General features: G+C 42.7%; 1 long non-coding RNA gene across 1 annotated transcript; it reads left to right on the plus strand.

The window, feature by feature from the left end:
- The first annotated feature begins 2323 nt into the window (after nt 1–2323).
- Nucleotides 2324–17589, plus strand: LOC112544521 (uncharacterized). The gene is made up of 4 exons (XR_003087853.2): nt 2324–3130; nt 3771–3918; nt 3997–4056; nt 17304–17589. It is a non-coding gene; the product is annotated as an uncharacterized LOC112544521 (long non-coding RNA).
- Nucleotides 17590–22544: the final 4955 nt, after the last annotated feature.

Genomic DNA, 22544 nt, shown 5'->3' on the forward strand with positions numbered 1-22544 from the left:
TGGTCCCTTCTGACCTTAAAGTCTATGAGTCTATGAGTAGAAATATTATGATACTGAAAATGGACATTTTATTGTACTTAGAACAATCATTGTTTCAGGCCTTATAAGAATATACCTTGTAACCATCTAACAATATAGCTTGCTATATAGCGTTACAGGCCATTAATAATAATTTTATAAAGAGTGGATGTGTTTCCTTTCATCACAGTAATTGGTAAGATTATGTATGAAATACAGTTTATGTGACAGTGTGGCAGGATTATAAAATGATGTAGTCTCTTCAGATGTTATTTGTACCTGGTTTCAAGCAGTATCAATCACAGTCTTATACTGGGAAAAGTAAATTTATTCTCAGATTTCTATATCCATTGTTAAAGTGCCTTTTTATTATTTTAACCTGTGTAATTTAGGAAACCATGGCTTCCAACTGCAGTGCACAGTTGCTTCTAACCAACTGCTGAAAACATATTTCCTCAGTGTATTTTCTTATAGTATTGCCCTGCTTTGGTTTACTACAGAATATTTCTTACTATGGATGTAATGAAAATATGAATTTACAAAAGACCAAACTGTAAAGAGGCCAAAAAAGGAATAAAAGAAGCTCAGCTGGAATATGAAGACTTCCTAGTGGGCAGTAACTTCTAGTCAATCATTTAAAATGACTTGCTGTTAAGTGACAGCTTTTCTTTTCTTACATTATACGAGACCTGGAAGGTTTTATTAGCCTGCGTATGACTTTTTCCAATACATGCCTACTGAGATATTAAATAATAAAAATATATGTTCAAATAATAGGAGTCTAATATTAATCCCATAATGTGGTTGTCACTTTCCTAAACACTATGACTACGTCTAGACTGGCATGATTTTCCGCAAATGTTTTTAACGGAAAAGTTTTCCGTTAAAAGCATTTGCGGAAAAGAGCATCTAGATTGGCATGGACGCTTTTCTGCAAAAGCACTTTTTGCGGAAAAGCGTCCGTACCAATCTAGACGTGGTTTTGTGCAAGAAAGCTCTGATCGCCATTTTCGCCATCGGGGCTTTTTTGCGCAAAACAGTTTTTAGCTGACTACACTGGCCCTCTTGCACAAAAACATTTCCGGAAAAGGGCTTTTGCCCGAACGGGAATGTCAAAGCATTTGCGCAAGAAGCACTGATTTCGGACAGTAGAACGTCAGTGCTTTTGCACAAAATCAAGCGGCCAGTGTAGACAGCTGGCAAGTTTTTCCTCAAAAGCAAATGCTTTTGCGGAAAAACTTGCAAGTCTAGTCGCAGCCTATGAAAACAAGGAACTTCCTGGAATGAAATTCAGAACTCCTCCCTGCTCCAAAAAAATGACTTCTAATGTGACAAGCTTTTAGCTATAATTATGATTGGGCTGGTATTATGATAGATACATGGTTCTGATACCTCTGAGCAGATCACAGTAGTACAAATCCAAGCCTGCTAATACAAGACATTATATAAGATAGTTCTCTGTTTGAAAATATCTGGAATTTGTATCTAAGAATAAATGATTTAAGAACACAGCATATTTCAAGGGTCCTTACTGATTTAGCCTGGGTTGCTTTTTAAAGATTTCTATGGATTGCCAACCTTTCAAATAAGTCATCACTAATTAATGTTTTCCCTAGAAGTCAGGCACTACTGTAAATATTTTCCCTACTGTACTAAAGAGCAATACTGCTTACAGTACCAACCAGCTCCATGTCAGGGGTCTGGCAGGAAGAGAGAGACAAGAGTCATGTAATTTAAAGATTGTCAAAGACTGTGAAAAGAAGACTACATCGAATTACCACCACTACAGTAAGGCAGACGGACCACTACAGCATTGATTATAACAAGCCAAGTTTCTGAGCCATTCAATCTGAATTTAAAACTCCAAAAAAGTATCAAATTGTTTCTGGGATTCTGCTTTGGCCCATTATGTATACATCTGAGTAACTTGGATTTAATGTTATGTGCATGGTTTGGGTAAATAACTGGTAAATTAATACACTCAATTTACATGAAAGACCAAAATTACTTTAGAAAGGAAACTGGGGAGTCCTTATAAAAACAAAAAACAGGACTATGTAGCACTTTAAAGACTAACAAGATGGTTTATTAGGTGATGAGATTTCGTGGGCCAGACCCACTTCCTCAGATCAAATAGTGGAAGAAAATTGTCACAACCATATATACCAAAGGATACAATTAAAAAAATGAACACATATGAAAAGGACAAATCTAATTTCAGAAAAGAAGGGGGACGGGTGGGGGGGGGAGTAAATGTCTGTGAGCTAATGATATTAGAGGTGATAATTGGAGAAGCTATCTTTGTAATGGGTAAGATAATTAGAGTCTTTATTCAAACTTAAGTGTAAAGTGTCGAATTTAAGCATGAATGACAGTTCAGAGGTTTCTCTTTCAAGTGTAGTCTTAAAAGGCCTTTGAAGCAGGATGCAGGCAATCAAGTCATTGAGACAATGTCCTTGCTGGTTGAAATGGCAGGAAACTGTTTTTTCTTTGTGATCCTGTCTAATATCTGTTTTGTGGGCATTGATCCTTTGACTAAGTGTCTGAGATGTTTGTCCAATGTACATAGCAGACGGATGCTTTTGGTACATGATAGCATAAAGAAACACTCAAGAAAAGTTCAAAGGTGGGGGGGGGGTGACATAAATTTAAAGGAAGAAATTACTCACCTTGTGCAGTAACAATGTTTTTTTGAAATGTGTGTTCCTGAGGGTGCTCCACTCAGGTGTTGGTGAATCCTTGCACCAGTGAACAGAGATTTTTATCCCATCAGTACTTTCTTGTGCTGCACATGTGCAGCAGCTGTCTTGCACTGTTTTTGTCTGTTAGCTGTGCGTGTGGTGCAAGTCTCCCTCCATTTCTTTTCTACCAGAAATATTATAATTGACTCCAGAGTAGAGGGGAGGAAGGGAGGGTAGTGGAGCACCCACAGGGGCACACATCTCAAAGAACCATTGTTACTGCACAAGGTGAGCAACTTCTTCTTTTCCTTTGAGTATTGTCCCTGTAGGCGCTCCACTCAGGAGACTGAAAAGCAGTAGCCACAGTGGTGGCGGTGGGCCATTGGAGTCATCTGCTAGAAGAAGCAAGGATGATGTCACCCACAGATGTGGTAAGAACTGGTCCTTGCTGAAGTGCATAATGTTGTGTGAAAGTATGTGAGGAAGAGCATGTAGCTGGCCTGCAGATGTTGGCTAGTGGTACGTTGCATAAAAAGGCAATTGATGCAGCCATCACTTTGGTAGAATGGGCAGTGACTAGTTGCAGTGGCTCTGTTTCGAAGTCTGTAGCAAGTATTTATGCAACTTGATATCCATCTGGATATGTGTTGTGTGGAGACAGCTGTTTCCTTAGTAGGACTGGATGTGAATATAAAAAGTCTATTAGATTTTCTGAAAGACTTAGTCCTTCTTGTATTGAGGGTGTGTAATGTCACCTCCTTCGGGGAGTCATGTGGTTTGGGATGGTAAATGGGCTTGTTGATATGGAAGTCAGAAACTACCTAAAAACTGAGGTCTGAGGATAATCTTGTTCTTGATGAAAAGTGTATAGGGTGGACTTGACATGAGGGCTACAGTCTCACCTACCTATTGTGCAGATATGATAGTGACAATGAAGGATGCCTTCATGGCCATGTGTTGCATTGAGGCCATCGCTAAAAGTTCAAAAGATGGTCTTGTCAATGAGTCCAACACAAGGTTTAGATCCCATGATGGGACCAGTGGGCTTATGTGTGGACATGCTTTTGATAGGCTGGCTAAGAACCGCATGGTGATCAGGTGAGCGAACACCGAGACATCATTTACCAGGTCATAGAAGACCACGATAGCAGAGAGATGGACTCTTATGGAGCTGATGAAGAGCCCCGCATTGCTGAGGTCCATTAAATATTTGAATATGGTAAGTATTGAGGAGGTATGTGCTCATAGATGGCGCTGACTGCAACTTTCCTGAAACCTTTTCCATTTATTTTGATAGGTGTACCTCACAGAAGTGTGATGACTGCTGAGGAGAATCTGTTTCACTCTCTGGGAGCAGGTAAGTTTGTCATTCTGGAACCACAGAGAAACCAGGCTGTGAGCTACGGAGTCTGAGGGTTCAGATGGTATGTTTGTCCATTGGGTTGAGTTAGCAATGGGAAGTGATAGGAAGGGGAATGGGCTTGGTAATTGACATAAGGAAACTAATGCTGTCTCAACCAATATGGCACTATTAGGATGATCTTCACTCAGTCTGTCTGGATCTTGTGGATTACCCTGGAGATCAGGGGAATTGGGGTGAATGGAGCTCTCCATTGTATAGTGAAAGCATCTCCTGGGGAATATTTGCCCTGGCCTGCTCAGAAGCAGAAGTGGGGACATTTTTGGTGAAGAGGTCTATGCCTGGAAACCTCCACTGTTGAAAAATAGGATGATTTTGAGGCTGAACTCCCACTTATGCTGTTGAGAAAATTTTCTGATCAGTTCATCTGCTCTAGTATTCTGTTGACCTGGTATGTACATTGCAGTTGGTGTAATTTTGCTTTTCATGCACCAGTTCTAGAACCTGATTGCCTCGGCACATAGTGAGCGTGATCGAGCACCCCCATCTGTTAATATAATGCATTCATGGAGTGTTGTTCATGAGAAGACAAATGGTATGGCTTTGGATGAGTGGTAGGAAATGCAGGCAAGCATTGTGGACCACCTGGTATTCCAAAATATTGATGTGCAGTCTTGTGTCTTGGTATGACCATCTGCCCTGCACTGTGTGCTATCCGCAGTGAGCACCAAAGCCTAGAAAGGAAGCATCTGTACTGATTATCCGGGAGGGGTCTGGGCAATGGAAGGTCACTCTGGACAGAAGACAGTTGGCTAGTGGGCAGGTCCACCATTGCAGCAATGTCATCACTAACTTTGGGGGTAATCTGTTTGGTGAGGCTATGTCAGTTGGGAATATATATTGACACCAACCAGGTGTGTAGGCATCTCATGTGCAGACTCGTGAGGGATATCAAGAAGGTCATGGCCGCCATGTGCCGTAGGGCCTGTAGGTATGTGCAGACAGTTGTCACTGGGGCCTGTAGAATATTTTGTACAACGTCACACAGGGTCTGAAAATGGCTCAGAAGGAGAAATGCTCTGGCCACCATAGAATCCAGTGCTGCTCCAATTAATTCTATTCTCTGGGTGGGATCCAGAATAGATTTCTGTTTGTTTATTAAAAGACCCAGGTGAATAAAAATGTCTCAGGTAAGATCTGTCATGGTCATTGTGTGTTGTAGAGAAGACCCCTTGACCAAGCAATCATCAAGGTACAGGAATATGATAACTCCCCACTTTGTGGAAGGCTGTGACCAAGGTCTTCGAAAACATGCGTGGTGCTATCGACAGTCCAAAGGGGAAGACATGATACCTGTAATGTTCTTTGCCCACCGTGAACTGGAGGAACTTCCTCTTAGCCGGGTGTGTTGTTATATGAAAATATGCATCTTGGAGGTCAAGGGATGAGAACCAGTCCCCCATATCCAGTGCCAGAAGGATGGTTCCCAAAGTTACCATCTTGAACTTGTTGTTGTGTAAGAACTTGTTAAGTTTCCTGAGATCTGAGATCGGCCTGCATCCCCCTGTCTTTTTGAAAGTGAGGAAATAGTTGGAATAGAACCCTCTTCCATGAAACTCTGGTGGAACTCGCTCTATGTACCCTAGGAATAGTTTTTGAGTGTCTGCTTGTAGAAAGGGCTCATGAGAGGGGTTCCTTAAGAGGCATGGGGAAGGAAGGTGGGTAGGGAGCATAGGCATAAAGGGGATGGTGTTGCCAGTCCTTATAATCTTGAGGCTCCATAGTGATGAGAGCTTATTGGTGGTAAAAGGGTCTCAACTGATGGTGGAATGTGTGGATGGTATGCACTGGATCTAGAGGGTGGTTGTTCATGCTCTTGACCATACCTTCAAATGTGCTGCTTGGGTGCAGCAGATTGGGGTGTGGATGCTTGAGCATGTTGTGACCTTCTATTGGTCCGTTGTTTAGACCTGTTGTCAAATGGCCTCTGATGTTGCCTCTAGTAGGAGGTATTCCTAGATCTCTGGTATGGGGTGTATCTCCTCCTCTTATTGAGCGGCTTATACATTCTGAGTGTCCGAAGGGTTATGCGTGAATCTTTAATTGACTGGAGTACTTCATTGGTCTTCACTGCGAAAAGCTGAGCCCTGCCAAAAGGCAAGTCCTTCACTTTGGTTTGCAGTTCCCTGAGAACACCAGATGACTGCAGCCAAGAAGCCTGATGCATAACGATTGCCATTGTGGTTGATTGGGCTGCCGTATCTGCTATGTCCATTGACACTTGGAGTGCCAGGTGGGCAAAGAATTGGCCCTCTTTCATGATGGACTGTAGCTGAGGCCTCCTTTGTTCTGGCCAGCTGTTTAGTAGCTGGTATAATCATAATTAGCCAGGAGGGCCATATAATTCGAAATTCTCAACAGGAGTGTAGCTGATGAAAAATGTCAAGCCTTTTGTGCTCCTTGTCCTGGGGCATTGATTTGAACTGTGTTTAGCTGGGGGTGAGAAAAAAGAAAATTCATCTCCTTAGCTAGGATAAAGTATTTTCTATCAGCCCTACAGTTGGTGGGTAGTATAGAGGCTGGTGTTCGCCATATGGTTTCCGATGTCTTCATTTATGAGTAGTGCTGTCTTGGAGGATGTGTTGAGCTGTAGAATTCTTAGCAGCTTGTGCTGCTTTTCTTGCACCTCTTGTAGGGCTATGTCTTGTGACTGTGCTACCCTTTTGGATATTTGCTGAAATTATTTCAGATCCTTGGTTGGAGGAGAAGAGGAAGATGGAAATATCGCTTTGTTGGGGGACAACTAGGACTGCTGTAGTGGAGACTTACTATCTGAATCCGACTGATGTAAGTCATCATCTTCCCCTACAGGACCATCTGAGTCATGGCTGACGGTGAGGGTAGAGGATGAGTTGGAGACAATTGAGTAGTCTGTGGAGACTTTGCTGATGTTCTCATTGGGTAGCTACAGCTGACTAATAGGATCAGTGCTGATGTGATGGTTGAGAGTGATATTGGCCCTATAGTTCCTAGGGCGGTCACTGAGGTTGGTATTACTGAGGTGGATATGGCCATGCAGCTGATGGGCTGTTGCTCATGCATGGCATGGTTAGGCACTGCTAGGTTTAAACATCTCTAATTGCCAGCACAAGAGCACACTAATACCTGAGCGGAGCACCCACAGGGAAACCACTTGAAGGAGAAATGGGTTTCATCCTGGTGGATACAAATTCAATAAACTTTTTACAAATATTTTGACTAAGAAGTGTGAGGAAATAGATTGACTGTCAATATGAATATTAAAAGCTACTAACAATGCTAAATAGACCTTAAGTGAGTGGACAGGCAAACCCATAGTTTTTAAATGAAACAAATGTTTTACAGTGTAATGAACAGAAGTCAAGACTGGGATAACACCCTCATTGGACACCAATATAACATTTTGCCCACTTCAAGCTAACTTTTCTAGTGTACTGCTTCCTAGAATTAAAACATGTGTCACCTCAACAAAACAATAATTTTCTAAATCTGTCAAATTTCTATTGTTCAAACTATGATATGAAATCATTAGGGTTCTGGGTAAAAGAACCTTCCTTCCTGTTGAGAAATGAATTGATTTTCACTGGAAACAACCTGAATATTCCCTTGAATAGAATCACAGAATGCTAAAACTGAAGGGAACTTGAGAGGTTATCAAAACCAGTCCTCTGAGTTCATGGCAAATCAAGCAAAATCTAGATCGGGGTGGGCAATAATTTTTGAAGGGGGGCCCCTTCAATGATTTCTCAAGTGGTTGCAGGCCACCCTGGAAGGGGCGGGGCCTCAGCGGAAGGGCAGGGCCAGGAGACTTCACTGCCCACTATCTCTGATTGACCTAGTTGCAGGAAAGCATGTGAAGTGTTAGCCCCTGCCAGGGATATGCAGTGCCTAGAGAGAACTGCCAGCTGTTTTGAACAGCTGGCAATTCCCTCTGGTGCCGTGTGCCCCTGGTAGGACAAGGAGACTTTGTGCACTCCCCTGTCCCCAGGACATGACTGGCTGGGGAGGGGGACGCGACAAGACAGCCATGATCCAGGAGAGCCCTTTCAATTGCTGCTATTGAAAGGGCTCCTGGCTCCTGCTCGAGGAGTTGCAAGCCCTTTAATAGCAGCAATGAAAAGAGTTTGCGCCTGCCAGGCAGCTTCTACCACGTTGCTTGGCAGCTGCCCGGAAGACACAAGTCCTTTGAATTGCTTCTATTTAAAGGGCTCATGCCTTCCTGGAGGCCATCAGGCAAGGTGGTAACAGCCACCCAGCAGATGCGAGCCCATAAATAAAAGCAATTGAAAGGGCTTGTGCCTCCTGGGTTCTGCCACTAATGGATAGCCTGAGGGCCGCCAGGCTGGCACAAGACCTTTCAATTGCTGATATTTAAAGAAGACAGGAGCCCTTTAAATAAAAGCAATTGAAAGGGCTCACACCTCCCAGGCAATGCATTAGCAGCAGAGCCAGGAGCTGCCGCAGGCTGGATCAAAGTGCTTGGTGGGCTGTTTGTGGTGCGCTGACAGCCTTTTGCCCAGCCCTGATCTAGATCATCCCTGACATACGTTTGTCTAACGTGCTCTTAAAAATCTCCAGTGATGGAGATTCCACAATTTCCCTAGAAAATATATTCCAATGCTTCACCACCTTGATAGGAAGCTTTTCCTAATCTCCAATGTAAATCTCCCTTGCTGCAATTTAAGCCCACTGATTCTTGTCCTATCATAAGAGGTTAAAGAGAAAAAAATGTTCTCCCTCCTCCTTATAACACCCTTTTAGCTGTTTGAAAGCTGTTGCAATGTCCCCTCTCAGTCGTCTCTTTTCTTCAGTAAACAAATCCGACTCTTTGAACCATAACTGAATTAGAGGGAGGTGAACATGAAAATAAGAAAACCCTACTTAGGGAATCAGGTATAATTTGTCAGCCTGTTTGTAAATTGGATGAGATGAAAATGGATTGGAGATTGAGGCCCTGGATTTGACCCCAGCTGCCTCAGAGGGAGTTTATCTTGTGCTGGAGGGATGACAGCTCCCTTCTCTTTTTCCTTCTGACCTGCTATCCCCCCCTCTCCCTGCCTCCAAGTTGCCCCAGGGAGCGACCATCTGCTCAGCCATCAGCAGCATTTTGGCCATGGCCATAGAGACCCTGGGTGCTTCAAGTGGGCAGGAGTTCCCGTTGTTCCACATGACCCCTGGTGCTGGGACCTTTGATGCTGGGACCTCTGTGGCCCTGGGGCCTGGCGCTGGGGAGATTTTAACCTCCCCTACCATCACTACAGATCCTCTGCCCTGTGAGGAGGCACTTCATCCCGGTGCCTCTTCTGCCGAGGCTGCTGACCCTGTTTCCACTCTCAGCTCCTGTCCTACCCCTGTTCCCTGCTCAACCCTCCACCAACCAAATTTTCTACTCCTCCTCCTATTCCCCTTCCTCTAACTCCTTTTCCTAGTCCCCCTCCACCTTCTCCCTCTACTCCCCTTATTCCTCTTCCTCCTCTCTCTGTCCTCTTTCCTTCCCCTTACCCTAATGCTGCCACTCCTGGGTTGCCATGTTTAGTTCTGGCGTTGGCCCCGAGGAGGCAGTTTTCATTTCTCTCACTCCCATCATGTCTGGAACTGTTCTCCCTCTGTCACTGCCCCTACCATAATCGCAGCAGGGACTTCAGGGTCCCTGCTTTCCTATGTCAGTTGGTTATGGGGCCCATAGAATCATAGAATAATAGGACTGGAAGGGACCTCAAGAGGTCATCGAGTCCAGCCCCCCGCCCTCAAGGCAGGACCAAGCTCCGTCTACACCATCCCTGACAGATGTCTATCTAACCTGTTCTTAAATATCTCCAGAGAGGGAGATTCCACCACCTCCCTTGGCAATTTATTCCAATATTTGACCACCCTGACAGTTAGGAATTTTTTCCTAATGTCCAATCTAAACCTCCCTTGCTGCACTTTAAGCCCATTACTCCTTGTCCTGTCCTCAGAAACCAAGAGGAACAAATTTTCTCCTTCCTCCTTGTGACACCCTTTTAGATATTTGAAAACCGCTATCATGTCCCCCCTTAATCTTCTTTTTTCCAAACTAAACAAGCCCAGTTCATGAAGCCTGGCTTCATAGGTCATGTTCTCTAAACCTTTAATCATTCTTGTCGCTCTTCTCTGTACCCTTTCCAATTTCTCCACATCTTTCTTGAAATGTGGCGCCCAGAACTGGACACAGTACTCCAGCTGAGGCCTAACTAGTGCAGAGTAGAGCGGCAGAATGACTTCACGAGTTTTGCTTACAACACACCTGTTGATACAACCTAGAATCATATTTGCTTTTTTTGCAACAGCATCACACTGTTGACTCATATTCAACTTGTGGTCCACTATGACCCCTAGATCCCTTTCCGCCATGCTCCTTCCTAGACAGTCGCTTCCCATCTCGTATGTATGGAACTGATTGTTCCTTCCTAAGTGGAGCACTTTGCATTTCTCTTTATTAAACCTCATCCTGTTTACCTCTGACCATTTCTCTAACTTGCTAAGGTCATTTTGAATTATGTCCCTATCCTCCAAAGAAGTTGCAACCCCACCTAGTTTGGTATCATCTGCAAACTTAATAAGCGTACTCTCTATCCCAATATCTACATCATTGATGAAGATATTGAACAGTACGGGTCCCAAAACAGACCCTTGCGGAACTCCACTTGTTATCCCTTTCCAGCAGGATTTAGCACCGTTAACAACAACTCTCTGACTACGGTTATCCAGCCAATTATGCACCCACCTTATCGTGGCCCTATCTAAGTTATATTTGCCTAGTTTATCAATAAGAATATCATGCGAGACTGTATCAAATGCCTTACTAAAGTCTAGGTATATGACACCCACCGCTTCTCCCTTATCCACAAGGCTCGTTATCCTATCAAAGAAAGCTATCAGATTAGTTTGGCATGACTTGTTCTTCACAAACCCATGCTGGCTATTCCCTATCACTTTATTACCTTCCAAGTGTTTGCATAGGATTTCCTTAATTACCATACAGGGGTCTGGCCCAAAGACGTTTGAGGGCCTGAGGCCCCGACACCCGATATGCTGAAGGATGAGATGTGCTGTTTCTTGGAGGACATCCGTGGCTCCAAGAACAAAGTGGCTTTTGACATTCAGTGCTGAGGAGACTTCCATCTTGTCCTCCAGACAGTACGGGCCATTTTGCAGGGAAGGTAAAGGGACTGAGCAGTGGGAGGCTGCAGCCTTACCATCAGTCCTGCAGCTTCTGTGATGGCCTGCTTACATTTAGATATGGTCACAGTTTGCTGCGGGGCCCAATAGAGACTACCTGTACTCCTGCCAATGAGGATCTTCTCCAGACCTCTCAATGCCACCATTCATCCTTGCCACTCTGAACACCCGGGGCTGTAGGGTGGGTCTCCGGATCTGTAAGGTGCTCTCCTTCCTCTAGGAGATGCAGACCTCTCCAGCTGCTGAGGCTAGCTGGTGGCTGGAGTGGGGGGACAGGGTCTATTCAGCCATCTGTTGGCCCTGTTCATCCTGAACCTACAGCCCAAGGTGCCGGGGACTGCTGAGGTTGTGTAGGGTTGCCTACTGCACCTCTGGGTTTGGGTGGAGGGGCTGACATTAAATTTTGTTAACATCTATGCCCTGAAATCCAGTCCAGAGAAGCTCTGCTTCTTCCAGCAGTCGTCTGCATTCCTCAGCTCTCTGGATCCTCGTCAGTGCCTGGTCCTGGGTAGGGATTTCAATTGCTCCCTCAAGGTACGGGACCACATGGGGACTGAGCAGTGCCAGGCTGCTGCAGATGTTCTCAGGGATATAATAGACTAACACTCCCTGGTGGATGTCTGGCACAACCACAACCCAGACAAAGACACTGCATTCACTTTTGTCCGGGTGGAGGATCAATGATTGTTTCACTCCCAGTTAGACTGCATTTTTCTTTCTCATTGTTGTCTTTCTCTGGCCCACTCCTCCAGCATTCAGCCAGCCCTGTTCTTGGACCACCACTTGGTCCTTCGGCACAGTGGTGTTTGGATGTGAGGAAGGTGTACATGCAGCTCTTCTGCTGCAACGACTCCTGGGGGGCCAGCTCGTGAAGGGATGTGGTGATAGAGCAGTTGGAACAGGAAGTTTTAGAGCTAGAGAGGTATCTGGCCACCAGCCCCAGAGATCCATCCCTCTGTGGAACATACTGGGAGAAGTGAGAGGAACTCCGAGCCCTAGATGACCTTCGGGCCCGGGATGCCTTTGTTCATTTTTGCATCCATCTACTCCAGGAGCAGGATCATGGCTCCCACTTCTTTTACACCCTGGAGAAAAACAGGGGGGCTAAAAATGCATCATATGCCTTCTGGCAGAGGATGGCACCCCCCTCACAGATCTAGTGGAGATGTGTGAGAGGACTCGAGTCTTCTACACCTCCCTTTTCTCCCCAGATCCAACCAGATGTCTGCAAAATCCTCTGGAATGAACTCCCAACAGTTAGTGCGAGCGACAGGGACCGGCTAGACCTGCCTCTCTCTCTGGCCGAATTCTTGAAAGCCCTCTATCTCATGCTCACCAATAAGTCCCCGAGTTCTACCATGTGTTCTGGGGCATCCTCAGTCCAGACCTTGCCAGCATTTGGGCCGAGTCCTTGGAGAGTGGGGTCCTCCCTTTATCATGCAGGAGAGCCTAAGAAAGGAGGGGCCTGCAACTGTGGGGCCTATCTCCGCTCTGGTATCCGTTCATTCATCCAGGCAGAGTTCCACTGGGCAGCATCCACTGTCTCTCTCGAGATCTTCGGGGGGCAGTGGACACTGTTCGGGGTTCTTTGCTCGGTGTCCTTCTTTGGTTCCCTCATTTTGATCCTATGACCTCTATACCCATCCCTGTTTTCTCTTTATTTGTCCCCAGTAATCATTTGGCATTCTTGGCTCTGTGGACCCTCCCCATAGGCTGGTGGGTGGTCCTTTAGATGCTAATGTCCACCCACCTCCTGGAATCCAACAGGACTATTTTTTTTATAGCCTTCTGTTCTAACCCTGTCATATTACTTAAACATATGGTGGTCAATTTTTAACCTGTTAGAATATATTTTAAGATTACAATACATGTTCCAGTGGAAAACAAAAACATCGCTTTGAATTGCATATTCATGCATATAGACACTATTGTCTAAATTAAATGTCCTTTGTTTACCAAGACTAATGAAGTAGAAAAAGCTAAATCCAATGCAAAATAACTTAATTACGTTTCAGAGGCAACCATTTTGCCCAGTTTCAGTAAGCAAGATAATTTCTTTGTGATGACAAAATCAGTCTACTAATACTGATTCTGCTGGTGCATGCCAGAGTACTATACTGGGAATTTGATAAAGGAGGTAGAAGCAATGGAGTTAAGATTAAATTAAAATAAGACATATTAATGGAAATAGTGTTTGGGAAAATAATTTTACAAAACAAGTGCTAAGTACATAATAACTTCATTTTCAATGCTGCTTAACATAGGGCTAGATTTGTCTCCGGTTTATTTTCGATGATATCAGTGAGGTTCAATCAGGGATGAGTGTGATTCATTCTGGGTATGTATTAGTCTCTCTCAGACAAATTTAGAACAAAGGAGATTTTGTTTTTGCCTTAAATACTTAGGTTTTGCATAGTGGGCCAGCCATCTAGAATGGGCTTCTCTTTCCTTATATCGTAACAGAAAGACCCACCCATTTGTCTGTTACGCTTTTTAGGTTCTAGCCTCCTCCCATATAGAACAGCTTGCCAATAGGTAACTTTCTTTACATCTATATTAAGTAAGCAAATCACTCTGAAAAAAATAGCCACAATTTGAGCAATATCTATATGGCTGGGCTTCTACATTGTTTGCTAAGCTAGACTGGGCTATAAATTAGCAGTATCCTGTTCTTTCAGCACCATAATATAAGAACATGGAGATATTCAATTCATCTGAAGAAGTGGGTTGTGCCTACAAAAACTCGTGATACTATCTAAATGTTTTGTTAGTCTTTAAGGTTCTACAAGACTATTTGTTATTTAAAAGGGTGAGAAATTCAAAACAGGTAAAGGGAAACACTTTTTCACAATGTGTAATTGGACTATATAACTCATTGTCATATGAAGTCATTAAATACAGGAACTTAATACAATTCAAAAACAGACTGAGCATTCATATAAATATCAAGGATATTCATAATTAACAGAAACAACAGTGTTGTGGAAGGCATATTAAACTCCATGTTAAAAGGGGTGACCATAAGAGATAAGCAAGAGACCTATTATGGGTGGCAGTTTATCCTTTTTCTGCCTACTCTGAAGTCTGTATAGATTTCAAGTCTGATCCACGATGACAATTCACATGTTCCTTGTGCTTAAACTCCAGGGTGAAATCAAGACTCCATTTAAATTAATGTGAATTTCTCTATTAAATGTATTAGGACCAGGATTACAGCCCAAGATTTGAGAGAGAGCTTGTTTAAATGACTGAACCACTGGATCTCTGGATAGCATGTCTGAAATTTGGAGAAGTTCCAGAGGCATCCATCCAACAAGCTTAACAGTTCTGAATCTCACAACTGGAGTAGGCAATGGTTGTCACAGATCCTCTCACCAGTTTTTCCTTCATCAAAAGATAGAAAACACATACTTCAGGGGACACACCTCTCAATCCACCATGATTGAGAATGCTTCAGAAACTCAGAACATGGGGAGGCCCACCTTTTCAGATATTGCAAAGTACATTATTGGATTCATCTAGGCCAGTGTTCCTTAACCTTTTAAGACCGAGGAGCACCAAACAATATTTTTTTTTAATGAGGAACATCAAGGATATTGTTGAGAAGAAAAGAAAAAAAAAGTTTAGGGGAAAGTCATTGAGCAAAAATAAAAAAAAAAGGTCACCTGCCCCTTTAAGGGTGGCCATTTTGAATTCTGTTGTTCTCCGCAGCACACCTCTGACTGCCTCGCAGCACACCAGTGTGCCGCAGAACACAATTTATGAAACGCTGACCTAGGCTTTGTCTACACTGCAGGGTTTTCGTGCAAGAAGCTTTTTGCAGAAGAGATCTTCTGCAAAAACTTCTTGCGCAAAAGCACGTCCACACCTCAAAAGCACAACGCAAAAGCGATGTGCTTTTGCACAAGAGAGCATTCACACTGCATGGACACTCTTGTGCAAGAAAGTTCTGATTGCCAAAAGAGCACGTGTGCTTTTCCTGATAGGCTCTTTTTGCACAAGAAACCCCTGTAGAACGTCCACATACACCTTTTTGCGCAAAAAATCTTATGCAAAAAGGAGTTATTCCTCATAGAAAGAGGTATACCTACACCACAAAAAGCCCTCTGTTCTTCTGTTTTACTGTAAATTTTCTTACACAAAACTCCTGAGCTACATTTACACTGGCATGATTTTGCGCAAGAACTCTTTTGCAGAAGAGTTATTGTGCAAAAACTCTTCCAGGAGAGAGCATCTACACTGGCATGTGCCTTTGCGCAAGAGATGTGCTTTTGTGCAAGAGCATCCATGTCAGTGTAAATGCTCTCTTGCGCAAGAAAGCTCTGATGGCCATTTTAACCAGAGGGCTTTCTTGAGCAAGAAATTCATGTTGCCTGTCTACACTGGTCTCTTGCGCAAGAACAGTTGCACAAGAGGGCTTATTCCTGAGCGGGAGCATCATAGTCCTTGTGCAAGAAGCACTGATTTCATACATTAGAACGTCAGTGTTCTTGTGCAAGAACTCGTGGCCAGTGTAGACAGGCAGCAAGTTTTGGCACAAAAGCAGGTGCTTTTGCGCAAGATCGTGCCAATGTAGACACAACCCTGTAGTATAGACATAGCCCCAATGACTACAGGTGAAACTGAAGATCTCTTTTGGCATCAATTGTTCTGGGAGCAGAGTTTGGGATTTAGTCAATCCTCTTGGAAATGAAGAGATCCCACTAAGTAAGTCACGTGGTCCTTGTCTTCACTAGGATTAAAGATGTGTTTTAAACATGTGTTAACTGACAGAAATCAACTAAATGTGCTAAAATGTTAGTGAAGACAAAGCAATTTTTTTCATATGTTGATGGTTAAAGGAAACCCTATGTCCCCTTCTAGGTTTTACCTTTACCATCTAACCTGTCAAAACTACAATTCACTAACTGTAATCAAGATACAGGAGAATGTGACCTTCGATCGAGGTAGCTATTGTCAGAATCTTCCTCCCCTGGCTCCCCTTTGTCAGAATCTTTCATTGTGGCAGCAAGCTTTTTAGCAATGTAGGTATGGGAGGTACTACTGAGCCTGTAGAGATCTGTGCAGGGTACTCACCTATCTCTACCATATTCACTTAAGATGTGCCTCACTATCTGCACTGCCATTAATACCCATCTTAGCTAGGCAAGCAGTGTCTGCAGATTTTATGCTGCTGCAAATACTACCTATACTGAACAACTGTTCTCTGTATTTTGGACTGACATTTTTCATACAATCTAGATCAGTGTTTCTGAAAGTATTCCGCAGAATCACTCTCAGAAACATTTAACTGGCTGCCCCGGTTTGTTTATTTAGTGGCGCCACGGCCATGGAGCCTCACAGCTCCCATTGGCTCTGTTTCATCCTTTGTGGCCATCCTTTGTAGCGGGAAGTGGCCCGGCCCATGCCACTTCCCGCGGCTCCCCTTGGCTGCAAAGGACAAAATGGAGCCAATGGGAGCTGCAAGGCTCCGTGGCCATAGTGCCAGTAAATAAACCAGGGCGGTCAGTTAATGTGTTTCTGAGAGTGATTCCATGGAACACTTTCAGAAACACTGATCTAGATTGTATGAAAAATGTCAGCCCAAAATACAGAGAACAGTTGTTCAGTATAGGTAGTATATGTAGTATACTGATCTAGATGATTTTCAGATGAGCTTTGTACCTTATGATATGGATGTGAAAAAATGAACTGTGAAATCTTGCCATGCAACATGATACTGTAAGATATAAGATCATATTTCTGCTATGTCAATATTAATTCCAGTGGCTCTTAAGAAAAAAGAACTAAAACTTAAAAATTTGATGAACTTACGTGATAAAGTGGAACGGTGTTGCTTTCAGCTAGTGAGAAATTCAGGACATCTTGCTGCCCAGGTTCAAGCCTGACACTAACAGCAGATGTCAACATTGATGGGGTAATTGGATAGTTCAAGTTACTTGTGTTTTTGCCCTTTTTCCTTGACCTGCGGCCTGTGTCTCTTTTGTTGTCTTTCTGTGTCAAAGGCTCTTCTTGGATCACCAAGATCTTGTCATCACTCAAGTATCGAAGGAGTGAATTCTCCGAGTCAGTTGTTGGAGGAAGAAGAAAAGAAATATGAATAATACAAAACAAAAAGATATCAAATGTAATCAGGCTGCACTTTTATACTTAAGCACTCGAGCACACATCTGTGTGAAAATAAAGCTGCACCTTATAAAGGGTTACAGTGGGTGTTTCAATATGACATTTAAAATGGAGAACACAACGTACAGTTTTCTATTCATGGTAGTGTCTAGAGAGTGTTTTACTAAGACATGGGAAATGGAACATGGCTATTACCACAGTATTTCACAGCCCTTTAATCTATAGTATTTGCAGCTCTTGAGAAGAGCCGTCCTTATTAAGTCAGCGTTCACTGGCATACAGGGGGTCACATGAAGCTATGGTTCTTTATGGCATAGTAACTACAAGTGCACATGATTTGTTTCTTTTCCCCTGGAAACAGATGGAGTCAATAGTAATTGATTCTGCCATTAATGGGCTTTGTGCATTAAAACTGTGGAGCACTGAGATTCCTACTCTGATGATTTTTCTCAAAATATAAACCAGAGGTTCTCAAACATTTTGGCCTGTAGCTCACCCTGCTCAATGCAGTCCTTTCTGCAGACCACCAGCCAGCCACCGATGATGACACCTCCTGGCTGAAAGGTTGTGTGCAGGAGTGGGATGTAGGTGGGGGTCTTGGTGAGAAGGGGGTGCAAGAGGAGGGAGTGAGTGGAGGGTACTTACCTGGCTCCAGGCCTCTTACTGTTCCCAGGCACTACCCCCTGCTGCTCCCATTGGTCATGATTCTGGCCAATGGGAGCAGCAGGGAAAGCCTTCAGGTGAGCAGTTTATTGCACTTCCATTCCCCAGCCAGGGGGAGGGGAAGCAGCAGCACATGGAGCCATTTCCTTCACCCGCAATCTAGACTGGGTCCACAAAGCTCTCTTCCCCACTCCCCCTCTCCTCATGGTGCGAGAGGGGCATCAGGGCGGGAGTGCCAGCGCAAGCTGTCTGCTGCAGAAGAAGGGAAAGTCTTGAGTACATGGCCCACCTGCAACATGGGGACCACACTTTGAGAACCACTGCTGTAAAGCCTTAGCTCATGGCTCCACAATTCTGTAGCCCTGGCCTTTTCTTATTTTTTGGTTATGCAATTCAAGTTAACTCATTCAGTACATTTTAGTGTACAGCATAATATACACCCAGCAAAGAGAGCAGGTACTCTAATGAAAGCAAATGTGCCATCACTTAGCAATCAGGTTCTCTGATGACTCTTTTGCAGGTTTGAATAGGAGAGAAATCCAAAATCCTGCTTACTGGATTTCAGAATATTTGTCACGAAGACATTTGACTATAAAATTTCGAGACAGGTGTTTGGTAGAGCTGGTCAGAGGTTTTCTGATGGGAAGTTTTTTGGTTAGAAAATGCAGATAGGTTAAAAAAAGACACGTTTTGCAAAAAAACTTGTAAATTTTGATGAAAAAAAATTGTTTCAAAAGAACACTAGACAAAAAGGATTTTGATAAGATCAAGATATTTCAATTTTATGAAAGCAAAATGTTTCCATCCTAGTTCTTTCCTTAGTAAGTGTTTGAAACAAAGACCCTCCCAGTTAGAAAAAAATCATAATCAGGAAAAATGCTTCTTGGTCAATTATTGTTTTCTAGAAGTTTTTTAAAGCTACCTCTTTCAAATTAACTTTATCATGGGTTTCAAATGCAAGGCATAATTTCAAATATGCTTAAACTGTTGAGAATAACTCATAAAAATCAGTAGAGGAACTAGGAATAAAACCCAGATCATATGACTTCCAGTTCTGTTTGTTAGTTATAACACCATCCTTATCTGTATTTGGACTGATTAATAATGACTTTCAGCCAGCCATAGTCTTTGGGTCTGCACCAACACTGCATGTTTATTACTTATTACATTAAAAAGGAATTGCTTCAGGGAATCAGAATGAAAAGATACTGTCCAGGTAACAAGCATTGTGAATTCAGGGAAAGATTTTCAAAATGTGGTTGCCTAAATAGAAATAACTAAGGGCTTGATATATAGGAGTACCCAAGAAAATTAATCTCATTTAACTAAAGGTATGAATTTGAAGGGATTGGTTAATCTTATTAAACCCCATGTGAACTAAGGATGTAAAATCCCATTGAATCATTTAACTGGTTAAACGTGGAGCATGCTGACATGACTAATGGTTGGCTAATACACTTTTTTATCTAGTGATCTTTGAAAGGGACTAGATCAAAGTGCATTAAGAGTCCAGTAGGATCCACATGGATGGTTTATCTGTGTCAGGTTAGTGCAGCATAGATTCACATTCCAATTTGCTGTGAATTGTTTGCATAGACAAGCCCCTAGTCAATTCAGATTATCTTTCCTAGATGTCACCCTGTAGACAAGCCCTGAATTTATAGTTAAGATTGCTAAATACGAATCTGGTTTTCACATGGTGTGGAGCAACTGCAGTTCCATTTATTGTAAATTTTTCAGGCCAGGAACCTGTTTTTTGTTTTCTGTTCAGTGTGATTTAGGGGTAATAGCAAACATAAACAATAACTGTTCATGAATTATACTAAATTGGGAGGCTTTGTAAGCTGTGGCAAGGGGAAAACCTACACTAAAACACCACCAAACCAAACCAAGACAAAATGACAACACCAAACATGCAAAAGCACATGAAACTAGGAAAGTCGGAAATTAATATTTATCTGTTTATCTAGCCACCCCACTCATGCCTCTGTAGCTTTTTTATGGGCTGCTGAATGGTGCAATATCTATCCATAAAACATACCTTAGGTTTCTTTTTAATTAAGAAAATAATTTTATGTCCTTGTAAGAAAACCCACAATTTTAAATTATGAAATTATAAGGAGTAAAAAGTCTTGGAAACATAGACTACTTTCTAACACAAAAATAATTCATGAAACCATTAATTCCACAATGCCTATCTATCCTAATCACTATCTTTGATTCACTGCAACTGTAATATTTTATGTATATATCATTCTGTCTGGAAAATGCACTTTATATGCTAGCTACAAGTGGAAAACTTGCCCTGGTGCTTGCTCTAGAAGAAGACATAGAAACAATGACCAACAATTTTAATAATTTAATGAATGAGACAGCAATGGCCATCCTTGGGAAATTCCGTAAGAAGGTAAAACCTTGGGTCACAAATGAAATGCTGCAAATGTATGTCATTAGTAGAGAGATCAAGGGAGACAAGAATAGCTCTGAGGGAGCTGATAAATACAGAGTGGTTGGCAGAAAGATGAACAAAGAAATGAAGGTGGCCAAGAAGATATGGATCAAAAATAATGCTGTAAAATTGAAGTGTATCAGTAATAAAAATAGCAAACAAGCCTTCCATGTTATAAAAGATCTCATAAAGGAAAGATGGACCAAAGCCAACACAATTCAAGACAAAGGGAACAGCCTTACAAAAGAAAGGGACATAATCAATAGGTGGACAAAGTGATCTTTATAATCACCAGACAAAGGGAGATCCTAGTATCCTGGAGAGCTCAGATTCAACAGAGGAGGATGGCTTTCCAATGCTGTGTGAAAAACTGGAGACAGCTGTGAAATCATGAATAAAAAGGCTACAAGTATTGACAACATCCCAGCCAAACTGATGAAATGCCAAGAGGAAATAGTAATAGATGTACTCACCAAGATCTGCAGAAAGATCTAGCAGACCTGTGAATGGCTCTCCATGCGGACACATTCATTAATCATCACTCTGCATTTATGTCAAAATTACTGGACCATAAGCCTAATTAACCATTTCAGCAAAGTGATGTTGAAAGTCATATTGAAAAAACTGAAGCCACAAGCAGAGAATATCATTGCTGAAGAACAGGCTGGCTTTCATACTGGAAGAAGTGCCACAAAATAGACTTTCAACCTTTGTATTTTATGTGAGAAGTACTTACAATACTAGCAGGACATCTACCACATATTTGTTGACTTTAAGAAGGTGTTTGATAGAGTATGGCACAAATCTATCTGGCTAACCATGAAGAAGTACAATGTTTGTCATAAGCTTATTCTTACCATCAAACAACTGTATGCCAAGGCCGACAGAGCAGTTCTTCTCAATGGCACAACAGGAGAGTGGTTTTGCACCACTGGTGGAGTCCGAGAAGGCTGCTTTCTTTTGCCCACACTGTTCAACATCTAGTTGGAGCACATAATGACTGATGCCCTAGAAGATCACATATGCACAGTCAGCATGAGGTGGGGCACGAACAATCTCAAATTGGTTCACTGATGACACTAGCGGCCTGGCAGGTTACGAAGATGAACTTGCCAATGTTATGAAACGATTGGCTGAAACCTTAGAAAAATACGGCATGGAAATCAGTTCAGAGAATACCAAGCTGATGACAAACAAATGTGATGGAATTAGTTCACTCATCACTGTCAGGGGAAAAGAGCTAGAGACAGTGAAACAGTTTACGTCTTTGGGTGCAATCATCACTTACGAAGGATCAAAGGCAGAAAACTGGGCAAACAGCACCAACAATGGCAAAGTTAAAGCCAATTTGGAGGAAAAAGAACATCTCCTTGGAATCCAGACTGAAATTACTGCACGTGTTGTCATGTCCATTTTTCAGTATGCATGTTAGACATAGACCCTTACAGACGAACTTGGACAGAAAATCCAGGTAGTAGAGATGAAATTCTTCCATAAAATCCTGGGCATCTCCTACTTGGATAATATCACTAATGAAAGTCCACAACATCATCACCAGTTCACTGGATCATATGAAGACTTGCTGACAACCATGAAGAAGCACAAGTTGAAGTGGTATGGCCATGTAAGAAGATCACCTTGCCTATCCAAGATCATCCTCCAAAGCAGAGTACAAGGGAAGAGAAAAAAGAGGTAGACAGAAGAAGAGATGGATTAACAACGTAAGAGAGTTGACAGGAATGGACTTTGTGGAGACTCAAGTGCTGGAACACAATCATTGGGGTGGGACGATTGATTGCTCCTAAATTATGGTGCTCCAATGACCAATGTAGTTATGGGAGTGGTGATGATGATCACGATAATGACGACACGTGGTTATAAACTACTGGTAATATTTTATTTCAGAGAGCAACTCTTAAAATTATCAACTAGTTTGCTAACGAAGTAGATGAAAAAGCTAACACTAGCAGTGATTAGCAAAGAAAGAATATGTTACAATGGGCAATGT

This window comes from Pelodiscus sinensis, chromosome 13 (assembly GCF_049634645.1).
Source record: "Pelodiscus sinensis isolate JC-2024 chromosome 13, ASM4963464v1, whole genome shotgun sequence".
Lineage (NCBI taxonomy): Eukaryota > Metazoa > Chordata > Testudines > Trionychidae > Pelodiscus > Pelodiscus sinensis.